Raw genomic sequence first — 10,762 nt, forward strand, 5'->3', positions numbered from 1 at the left:
GCCTGCCATTTTTGTTTATGAACTGCATTAGTATGGTTCTGGAAAGAAGAACCTATAAAAATGTAGCTGTAGATACCCAAAAGAGACTTAAATAAACTTGTACCTAAAGAAGGTCGTTACATACAGGTATAAATTCATGCACTTACAAATGTCTGCACACACAAACAGCTGCTAGCGCTTGCACCCCACATCATATGCACGCACGCACACACACAATGCTTGCATGCATAACTAATCAAGAATACAATTATCAAGCCACTAACCTGCAAAATTGCTTTGGTTGTCTGAAGATAATACTGCAACATTTCAGACTGCTTTATGAAGAATTGTAGATTCAGGGCTTTAAACTGCTGGGGAGGTGAGGTGGGGGAGTTGGACAACAAGGCTTGCTGAGTGATTAGCCCCAGAATTGGCCAAATACCACATTCATCTGCCCCTTTGAGAGAAGCCTTTTTTTATTTGATATAAACGCCTGCTGGTTGTGTATGTTTGCACTAGAGAAGGGAAGTTCCTCGGATGAGAGGAACATGGACTGAGAATCATAATTCAATCTTGTATCAGAGGGAACCAACGTCTGAATATGCTGGAGTTTGCCTGCAAGCTGCCTTGATGATCCAATGACTGTTAAAATAGCTTCAGCTGGTTTTGCACACTGCTGTCTGCATGACAGGGCAGGTCATGTAATGAAGGAGACGGAACCCCTTTCCTATCTGAGACCAGCAGCTTTTCAGACCCTGGCACCTGTTTGCGGTGACCGACAGCCTTAATTTATTTTAGAAAACTAGAGAGACCACCAGATGTGCTGGCATCCCACCTTTCTCTATGGTCTTTGACAACTAATGTATCTACTTTCTCAAACTCCTTGAGTTTTGCTAGGTTCACGAGAGCCATTCTATGACAGACAGTTTGAAACAAAAACGTACACTGGAATTACCCAATAGGGGTCTTGAATATATCATCTTTAAAATAAAATCCAGATGTTCCTATTTCTGGTTCTCTCAGACACAACAGATTGGTTCTCATAAGAATCCTTTTCTGTTGAGATGCTGTCTGGGGAGGTAGATAGGGGGACCGTAGCCTTTTGCAGGAGCTTTGTTACTGGACCCACTCGTCTGCACAGGGAAGGGGTCTGGGTGTTATTGCACTATGGTTTACAGGAATGGTGAGAGAATACTGGCCGACCTAAAGAATGTGAAGTGGATATGTGTGTGCGTTTGTGTATGTGTGTGGATAGCACCTTTGCAAACTTTGTATGAGAACATAACACTATTTTACTAAAATTGTACACCATATGAATGAGTTTGACCAGGATTTGGCACTACCCCCTTTACAAATACTTTACTGTTCATTAAAAAAAAAAAAAAAAAAAAAAGTTCAGTGGCTAAGGTATTTGGAGATGTTTGGCATGACAGTGGAGGCTCTTTGCATCAGCTCTATAGCTGTTTGGATGGCCTTTGCTAAGTTAGTTTGCTGCGTTTCACTATCTCCCCTTAATCCCTTCTTCCTGCTCCTGTTTTCACATCTAATTGAGCTCTTACAATATAATGTGTTGCAACAAAGGTTAACTGTGTGGGCCTGCAAGGGGTAAAGGGACATTCTCCTCCTTGTCTCCTTGACACAAGCACAGAAATAGCCAGTGCTAGATAAGGTTCTGTGTTTCCTTAAGATTGTGTCAAAAACGTTTTGCATATTGATTTAAAGCAAAAATTAGGATGTCTTCCACAATGAGGATCTATAAATGCTAAACGAAACATAATAAATTCAATGACAAACTTTTCAACTAGACGTTAATATGTGTCAAAGACTGAGAGAGACTTCTAGTTGAAACATTGTCATTTGAATTTATTACTTTTCGTATTTGTAAATGTAGCACTATTGTGAGTGTTTAAAAGCTGTGGATCATAATGAGGAGCTGCTTGTAAAATGTTTGTGTTTTTGATTTTTCACTTTGTATAGTTTTATAGGCAATCTCATATTTGACAGAAGCAGCTACACTGATTGGTGAAAGACATTCGTGTTGCGGGCCCATTTTAATTCTGTAGCTCCAGTATCTTACCATACGTGTCAGATCTACATTTTACAACTTTCTTATGAATTGATTATTCTCCATTCTGGTATTTGAACCAGATCTGTATCCATGTGCATGTGGGAATGTATAGATCTACTACAAGAGCAATGTAAAGAAACTGAAGTTCAATGACAAAAGTTTGGAGTAGACATTTTCAGTGTCTTCACCTGAAGTCCAAACGTTTTTAGAAAGTTTATTTTATTATTTATAAATATAGCACTACAGTGTTTAGTTATAGAAGAGAAGGATAACATTTGCAGAAAATCACTGGAAAGATGTGGAGCTGTGAATTGTGGGCTTCAGCAGCAGATTAATATTTTGTCCAGTCAGTGTAGAACACAACATTTACTATTATGAATGGTCAGCAATGATATGTATGTGTTAATGACACATTACCAAAATGAAAAATCCATGAAGAAACAGTATGAATAGTGACAGCATCGGTGTAAGGATCTCCTATGTGTGGGAGATGACTGCTTGGGCGACAAAAGGAGAGGATGTCGCTTTAGCGATCCACGGCGACGTTTAGTGCAAGGATATGGTTAGTGCGCTCCCATTATGGGGGGTCAATCTGAGTGCCTTAAACTCCTTCGATGTAGAGCATGAGAGACTAAGGCTTCATTTCCACATGCTTGCTGAACAGGAGTGCTCTACGAGGATATTCGAAACGCAGCACTGCAGTTCAATATAGTGTTGACACAGGTGTCTGAAAAGCAGGCATCTTCAAAGTTAGTGCTGCGCAATGGCAGGACTTGCAGTGCTCTGTTTCTGGCCCTGTTGAGTGACTTTAATGCATTAACAAATAAAACTGGCATAAACGCATGGATTTGTTGCTAATCATGTTTACAGGACCAGCCAATAGGAGCACTCCCCATCAACAGAGTTTGATGCTGTTTCTTATCACACTTTTAAATGTAATGTGTGCTTTTCTTAGCCCCTGCTAACTCATGTGCTGCATTGTTAGGAGCATGCTGGATATTTAATTAGGTAGTCCATATGTCAATGCTTTTTGTCTGAGGTGTGCTTGGTTTACCTTTTCACATTAAAGTTCAGGACTCGCAGGAATAGCACCTGAATATCTTATGCACTTCCTTTGAGTTTTGAAGTAATTCATTTTCAATTCAGCTCTCTTAATTCATGTAGATTTAGTTTTGTTACAAAGGAACATGGAATGAATGGGGGTAATTTAAACCCACATGTATTAACAGGGCTGAATTCAAAATTAATTGATTCAGAACTTCGAGGAAGTGCTTAAGATATGCAGATGTTGTTCCTGTGGTATTCAGTCTGAATTCATTGTGAATTTGCGACCATTATTTGAAAGTGTTATTGTGAGAATACAACAAAGCAAGCATGTGGAAAGTGTCTGTGGCAGGGATCCCTGTCGGTGCCCCAGGGTCTGAAAGCAGCAACATGAAGGGGAATGTTACTGACTGTACTTTGTAAAATAGAAAAACAAAGGAAAATGACTTTTGAACTGTGGTGGTTGGTCATCATTGGGCAAATCTGTTCAGGGTGAAACTCTGAAGAATGATGACCTGTTTTGTGATGGCATGAAACCCCTTTTAGAAACCTGAATGTGAATTGCTAGTGCTGCTTTCATATTGAAATGGTAATCCTCATCGGAACCTTTTTATTATATATACAGTACTGTGCAAAAGTTTTAGGCAGGTGTGAAAAAATGCTGTAAAGTAAGAATGCTTTCAAAAATAGACATGTTAATAGATTATATTTATCAATTAACTAAATGCAAAGTGAGTGAACAGAAGAAAAATCTAAATAAAATCCATATTTGGTGTGACCACCCTTTGCCTTCAAAACAGCATCAATTCTTCTAGGTACGCTTGCACAAAGTCAGGGATTTTGTAGGCATATAGTCAGGTGTATGATTAAACAATTATACCAAACAGGTGCTAATGATCATCAATTCAATATGTAGGTTGAAACACAATCATTAACTGAAACAGAAACAGCTGTGTAGGAGGAATAAAACTGGGTGAGGAACAGCCAGACTCGGCTAACAAGGTGAGGTTGCTGAAGACAGTTTACTGTCAAAAGTCATACACCATGGCAAGACTGAGCACAGCAACAAGACACAAGGTAGTTATACTGCATCAGCAAGGTCTCTCCCAGGCAGAAATGTCAAGGCAGACAGGGGTTTCCAGATGTGCTGTCCAAGCTCTTTTGAAGAAGCGCAAAGAAACGGGCAACGTTGAGGACCGTAGACGCAGTGGTCGGCCAAGGAAACTTACTGCAGCAGATGAAAGACGCATCATGCTTACTTCCCTTCGCAATCGGAAGATGTCCCACAGTGCCATCAGCTCAGAATTGGCAGAAAACAGTGGGACCCTGGTACACCCATCTACTGTCCGGAGAAGTCTGGTCAGAAGTGGCCTTCATGGAAGACTTGCGGCCAAAAAGCCATACCTCTGACGTTGAAACAAGGCCAAGCGACTCAACTATGCACGAACACACAGGAACTGGGGTGCAGAAAAATGGCAGCAGGTGCTCTGGACTGATGAGTCAAAATTTGAAATATTTGGCTGTAGCAGAAGGCAGTTTGTTCGCCGAAGGGCCGGAGAGCGGTACACGAATGAGTGTCTGCAGGCAACAGTGAAGCATGGTGGAGGTTCCTTGCAAGTTTGGGGCTGCATTTCTGCAAATGGAGTTGGGGATTTGGTCAGAATTAATGGTCTCCTCAATGCAGAGAAGTACAGGCAGATACTTATCCATCATGCAATACCATCAGGGAGGCATCTGATTGGCCCCAAATTTATTCTGCAGCATCACGACGACCCAAACATACAGCGAAAGTCGTTAAGAACTATCTTCAGCGTAAAGAAGAACAAGGAGTCCTGGAAGTGATGGTATGGCCCCCACAGAGCCCTGATCTCAACATCATCGAGTTTGTCTGGGATTACATGAAGAGAGAGAAGCAACTGAGGCTGCCTAAATCCACAGAACAACTGTGGTTAGTTCTCCAAGATGTTTGGGCCAACCTACCTGCCGAGTTCCTTCAAAAACTGTGTGCAAGTGTACATAGAAGAATTGATGCTGTTTTGAAGGCAAAGGGTGGTCACACCAAATATTGATTTGATGTAGATTTTTCTTCTGTTCACTCACTTTGCATTTTGTTAACTGATAAATATAAACTATTAACATGTCTATTTTTGAAAGCATTCTTACTTTACAGCATTTTTTCACACCTGCCTAAAACTTTTGCACAGTACTGTATGTGTGTATATATATATATATATATATGTGAGACATTTGGGAGCACAGAATCCTCCCCAGTTTAAGAGAAAAACATAAATGAATGGGTTATTTTAAATGTCGTTCTTATCAAGACACAATCTGCTAAAGTTGAATTATCAAATATCTGAGTTTTGAAATTTAAAAGTACATGAAAAATTGAAAGAAATTGACTTGTTTCTACTAGTACAAAAATATAATTCTATGTATTATACTGTACGTATAATCAACCCAAAGGAACTGGTGAGGGTGAAGTTACTGGAGCATTTTGAACTGAGAGTCAAAAAGGTAGTTTAGTAAGAAGGGTATGCAGGCTCAGGATGTAAACTGTGACACCTGGAGAAAAGCAAATTAAAACAGGTTTGAGACTACGTGTAATGCACTGGTGTGTCAGATTGTTTTACATTGTTGTAAAATGCTCTACAACATGAAAGCAGCATCGCAGCCTGGCACTATCTAAAAAGTTTTCATTTCCTCAGTTCTCTCCATTCTTTGTGAAATGTATTTTGAAATTCCCATAGTCTCTACAGAACTTTATTTTGCTTCATAGGATGCACGGAGATCCACAAAGTGAATTTCTATGGATCTACATGCATACCGAGCTGTAGAAAGAAATATAGGGGTTCCGCGGAAATGTTAGTTGCAGGATTTCCATGTACACACCAGAGACTAAACAAATCAGAGAAAGGGTCTTTTTATGTGCCTGACTGCATGTAATGTGCTGTGTTTCTGTACCTATGGATTGACAAACAAATAAAGACTAGTGCCTCTTAGCCAGACGTTCCCATGTTTGAGTTCCCCTGAATCGTTCGCTGGTCTGTATAGGTTTGCTGTTGTACAGCCGGCAGCAGCACTGGTGTGGAGGGCATGCCAGGCCATGCCCTACACAGATGGTGGTCCTGCAATAAGACAGAGGAGACTGTTTTTCGGAAGTCAGCACTTTAGTTCTGTTGGCACTGCCCTGTAGCATGAATTCTGGTGGCCTGACTGCTTGCCATGACAATCAAATGGTGTCCCTGTGCTTCTTGTGGTGGTGGAGGGGCTTGACTATATTAAAGTCATTGTAGCTAATCAAGTTATTTCATAATCGACCCTGTTTTGCACATTAGCTACATAAGTCTCAAATGTGCAGTTTTGGAAGAAATGTTAAGCAAACCTGTATTTTCATAAAAAATATAAATCTGGTACCACACAAGGTTCAAGAAAAATCTCAGATTCCAATCTTATTCTCTGAAATTCTGTTACACTTCCTGGGTTATTTCACCTCAGAAGTGTCTTCTAGGTCGAAGTATTTTACTGAGTCAGTAGGGGGAGCAGCTAGTTAGTTAATGACAGGAAAGAAGCCGAGAAATTAGTGGGGTGAACTATTTTATCCTCCAGGTGAAATCGCCAGAATGTGCAGCTCTATCTAACCTGCAGTAGTACCAGATATCATAGATTTACTAGGTTTACTAATGTGTTTCTTTCAAAACTTCACATTCTAAGACCTCTATAACTGCTAAAACTGACGGGATTATTTTGTCAGCTGTAAACTGGTGTTTTGTGTAAATCTTCTTAAGTTCTGTCTTGTATTCACACAGACTCATGCAGCTGTAATGTTATAACAACATCATGATATAACAAGGATAAATCCACAATTTCATGTTTTGCAAATTAAATGTATGTTTTTCTCCTTTTAGAAAAGAAAAGTAAAAAGCCTTTGTGAATTTCACCCTCAGTGTTAAGTAAATACTAATGTTCAGGGCAACTTTGCCTGAGAATTGATTCATTTGTGTTTTAATGAGGGGGTGGAAGTGGGCTTGCAGTGCTGGAGGATTTTAGAATAGTGTTTAGTGATCATTTAAGGTGCCAGGTGACAATAGCAGGGATATAAGCAGTGTGTTTTATTTGCACTTTATCAAAGCAAGTAGCATGCAAATTAAATTCTGGTTGTGATGGTTCTTAAAATTACGATCTTACTTTTGTTTCAAAGCTCAATGTTGAGCTTTCAATTTAAGGCCGGAGCACACAGGTGACGAGGCGGTGCGGTACTGCTAGTCTGCAATCGGGATGCACTATGCAACTGACTTTCTGCTTAAATATTGCAGAAAAGTGTAATGGTAGTTGTCAGTACCAGACCGTAGGCTATGTACTCCAATATAATGTACATATATAGCCAAAAGTTTTCCATCACCTAGAATGTTAGGATTGAGACATTTTATAAAAAAATAATAATTAGCAAAACTATATTGGCATAATTTTAGATATTTTTATTTAACATCATGCGATCAAAGAAACTACAAAATGATATCGCAAAATTTTTCTCCGGAAACCACGATAATAGTACAGTATTTCATGTTTGATTTTGAAATGTCACATTTTTCAATTTTTGGAAACTACAAAGCAATATGTAATTCAATAACTTAACGTAACATTATTCAACAGGTTTCATTTGACTTTATGAAGCAACATTAGTTAGTTCTATAGGGTGATGCAATCCTTTTGGCCGTAGCTGTAATGCCCCCATATAATCTACTAAATAAAAACACTAATTTGTTTATCAAAGTTGTTTTTCTGTCATTTATATGCAGGTGTATGAACTTTTTTTTACAAACTCAATAAAATTGGAAATACAATCTGCCTCTTAAAACAGAAAACATAAAAGAAAAAAAAAAATATTTATTTTAATAAGTATCAGAATATAGCTGCTACCAACATTTAATTTTTACAGCACTATTGAACAGAATGCATATCAACATGGCGGACAAACTCTTAAGTTTTATCTAAAACTAAATTTACAGCAAATCCTGCTAATTTTATCAACAAAACTAAAGTAATGAAAATCGCTTACCTAATCATCTTCTATATGCTAATGCCAAATCAAAGCCTGAATCAATAGCTTGGTCGGTTTATGCAACTGTTCCAACATCATTTTGTTTTGCTGTTTGTGAAACAGATCTTTCGTGATCGGGTTCCTTGTTAGCAGTCGTCATTCGGAAGTTACTTCAAAGTCTTTGAACTTGGATGGGAGTTTCCTCACTCTGATGGACGCAACACTTGGGGAGCTATTGTTTCCCTAGGCTGAGTTTTGGAACTGTGTGGAAGTTCACCCAGTGCCGATTCCGAGACTTCCTCTGGTGTTTCCCTTTCAGTAGTAACCTCAGTTACTGGTCCTGTTACATCATTTACAGGCAGTGAAGAATGAGGCAGAGGATCTTCGTCAGTCATTGGCAGGTAAGTACAAAACTCAGGAGTTCAGGGTTCAATCCAGAGCCAACAGTGTTCTGTTCATCTCTAGAAGGAATTACCGATTTTATCTGCATCATCTTCATCAGAATTTCCAGTTCCATCCAGGGTCCCTGCAGTCTGCCTTGTCCTCATGCGTTGTGCCTTCTCGGGTACTGCGCGATCATCAACTCCTTCAGCCGATATGAGTCTGCATGGCTGCAACATGTCTCTGTGCAGTGTCCTCTCAGGTCCATTGTCTTTCTCTGGTCTAACCACATAGACTGGCAGCTCTTCTCTAACCTGCCGTACCACAGTGTGAACTGCATGTTCCCAGTGATCAGCTATTTTGTGCTTCCTACACAGAATTACATTCCTAACCAGGACCTGATCTCCTTCCTCCAAGGATGATGCTAAGGCCTTCTTATCCCATCTCTGTTTAGTGGCCAGCTGTCTTTCTCTGCTCTTGCTTTTCTGTGTAAGCACCTCTCGCAATTGCTCCACATCCCAGGTCATTCTTTGCCAATAAAATTGTGCTGTAGCTAAATCCAAAGTATGGAACAGAAATTAAATTTAAATGTTTTTTTTAAAAAAAAGCTTATTTCTTCATTACAATAAAGAAACTACATTCTACTGAAATAGATACATCAAAATGCAGGTGTTTGAGAAGGAACAACAATAATATTATTATTTATTTCTTAGCAGATGCCCTTATCCAGGTTGACTTACAATTGTTACAAGATATCACATTATTTTTACATACAATTACCCATTTATACAGTTGGTTTTTTTTTACTGGAGCAATCTAGGTAAAGTACCTTGCTCAAGGGTACAGCAGCAGTGTCCCCCACCTGGGATTGAACCCACGACCCTCTGGTCGAGAGACCAGAGCCCTAACCACTACTCCACACCATTGCCGAGATGTTATACGTTAACTGTAACTATCGCAGCATGATATAGACCTTTATGCTGATATATACCTTTTGTTGCCTTATAGCCTTGTGGCAAAAAAGTTTTGTGGTCTGATGAACCTAAACTTTTTGGCCTGAATGCAATGCATTATGTTTGGCATAAACCCAACACAGCACATCACCCAGCGAACACCATCCCTACTGTGAAGCATGGTGGTGGCAGCATCATGTTATGGGGATGTTTCTCATCAGCAGGGACCGGGGCACTTGTCAGGATAGAAGGGAAAATGAATGGAGCAAAATACAGAGGAAAACCTGCTGCCCTCTGCAAGAAAGCTGAAACTGGGACGGAAGTTCACCTTTCAGCATGACAATGATCCAAAGCACACAGCCAAAGCTACACTGGAGTGGCTAAGGAACAAAAAGGTAAAAGTCCTTGAGTGGCCCAGTCAGAGCCCCGACCTAAATCCAATCGAAAATTTGTGGCATGACTTGAAGATTGCTGTCCATCAACGCTCCCCAAGGTACTTGACAGAGCTTAAACAGTTTTGTAAAGAAGAAGAATGGTCAAATATTGCCAAATCTAGGTGTGCAAAGTTGGTAGAGACCTATCCCAACAGACTCACAGCTGTAATTGCTGCCAAAGGTGCTTCCACCACGTATTAACTCAGGGGGGTGGAGACTTATCCAATTATGATCTTTCAGTTTTGTATTTAACTTTTTTCCCCTTAACAGTGTGGAGTATGGTGTGTAGATAAGTGGAAAAATATCCTCATTTAAATGCATGAAACTGAGACACCGACAACAAAATGTGAAAAAAGTTCAAGGGGGTGTAGACTTTCTATAGGCACTGTATACATATATAAATGTTTTTCTTTTTGCATGTGATAGGTGAATAAAATATGCTGAATTCTGCCATTCTATTCATGTTGAGCTCTGATAAACCTCTACGCATGACTATATATTGATGTACTTTACATAACCAAATGAGATGTCCTTTTTATTGGAATACCATGTTCCTTCTCAAAAATCTGTTTTAATATTAAACTTTAATAAAAGAAAACACCTGTATTTTGAGGTATCTATTTCAGTGCAATGTCGTTTCTTCATTGTTATAAAGAAATTAGCTTTTAGAAAAACATTTAAATTTGATTTCTGTGTCTTCATAAAAAAAAAAAGAAAAAGTTCTGGGGAGAGTCAAAAATACACTGACTTTGATTCATGTACTAAGGGTTACTTTTAAATGAATCCATAACCCAGTTGTGTTGTACATTTTTATGGTAAACTGAGCATGACCTAGAAACTGGGCTGTCATCTGTTTGACACT

At 39.3% G+C, this 10,762-nt stretch overlaps 1 long non-coding RNA gene across 1 annotated transcript; it reads left to right on the top strand.

Moving 5' to 3' along the window:
- Positions 1 to 5,172: 5,172 nt before the first annotated feature.
- On the top strand, positions 5,173 to 10,525 carry LOC131697536 (uncharacterized). Its single transcript, XR_009307352.1, has 2 exons — positions 5,173 to 8,533; positions 9,688 to 10,525. It is a non-coding gene; the product is annotated as an uncharacterized LOC131697536 (long non-coding RNA).
- Positions 10,526 to 10,762: the final 237 nt, after the last annotated feature.

The sequence above is a fragment of the Acipenser ruthenus genome, chromosome 15 (assembly GCF_902713425.1).
Source record: "Acipenser ruthenus chromosome 15, fAciRut3.2 maternal haplotype, whole genome shotgun sequence".
NCBI classification, from domain to species: domain Eukaryota; kingdom Metazoa; phylum Chordata; class Actinopteri; order Acipenseriformes; family Acipenseridae; genus Acipenser; species Acipenser ruthenus.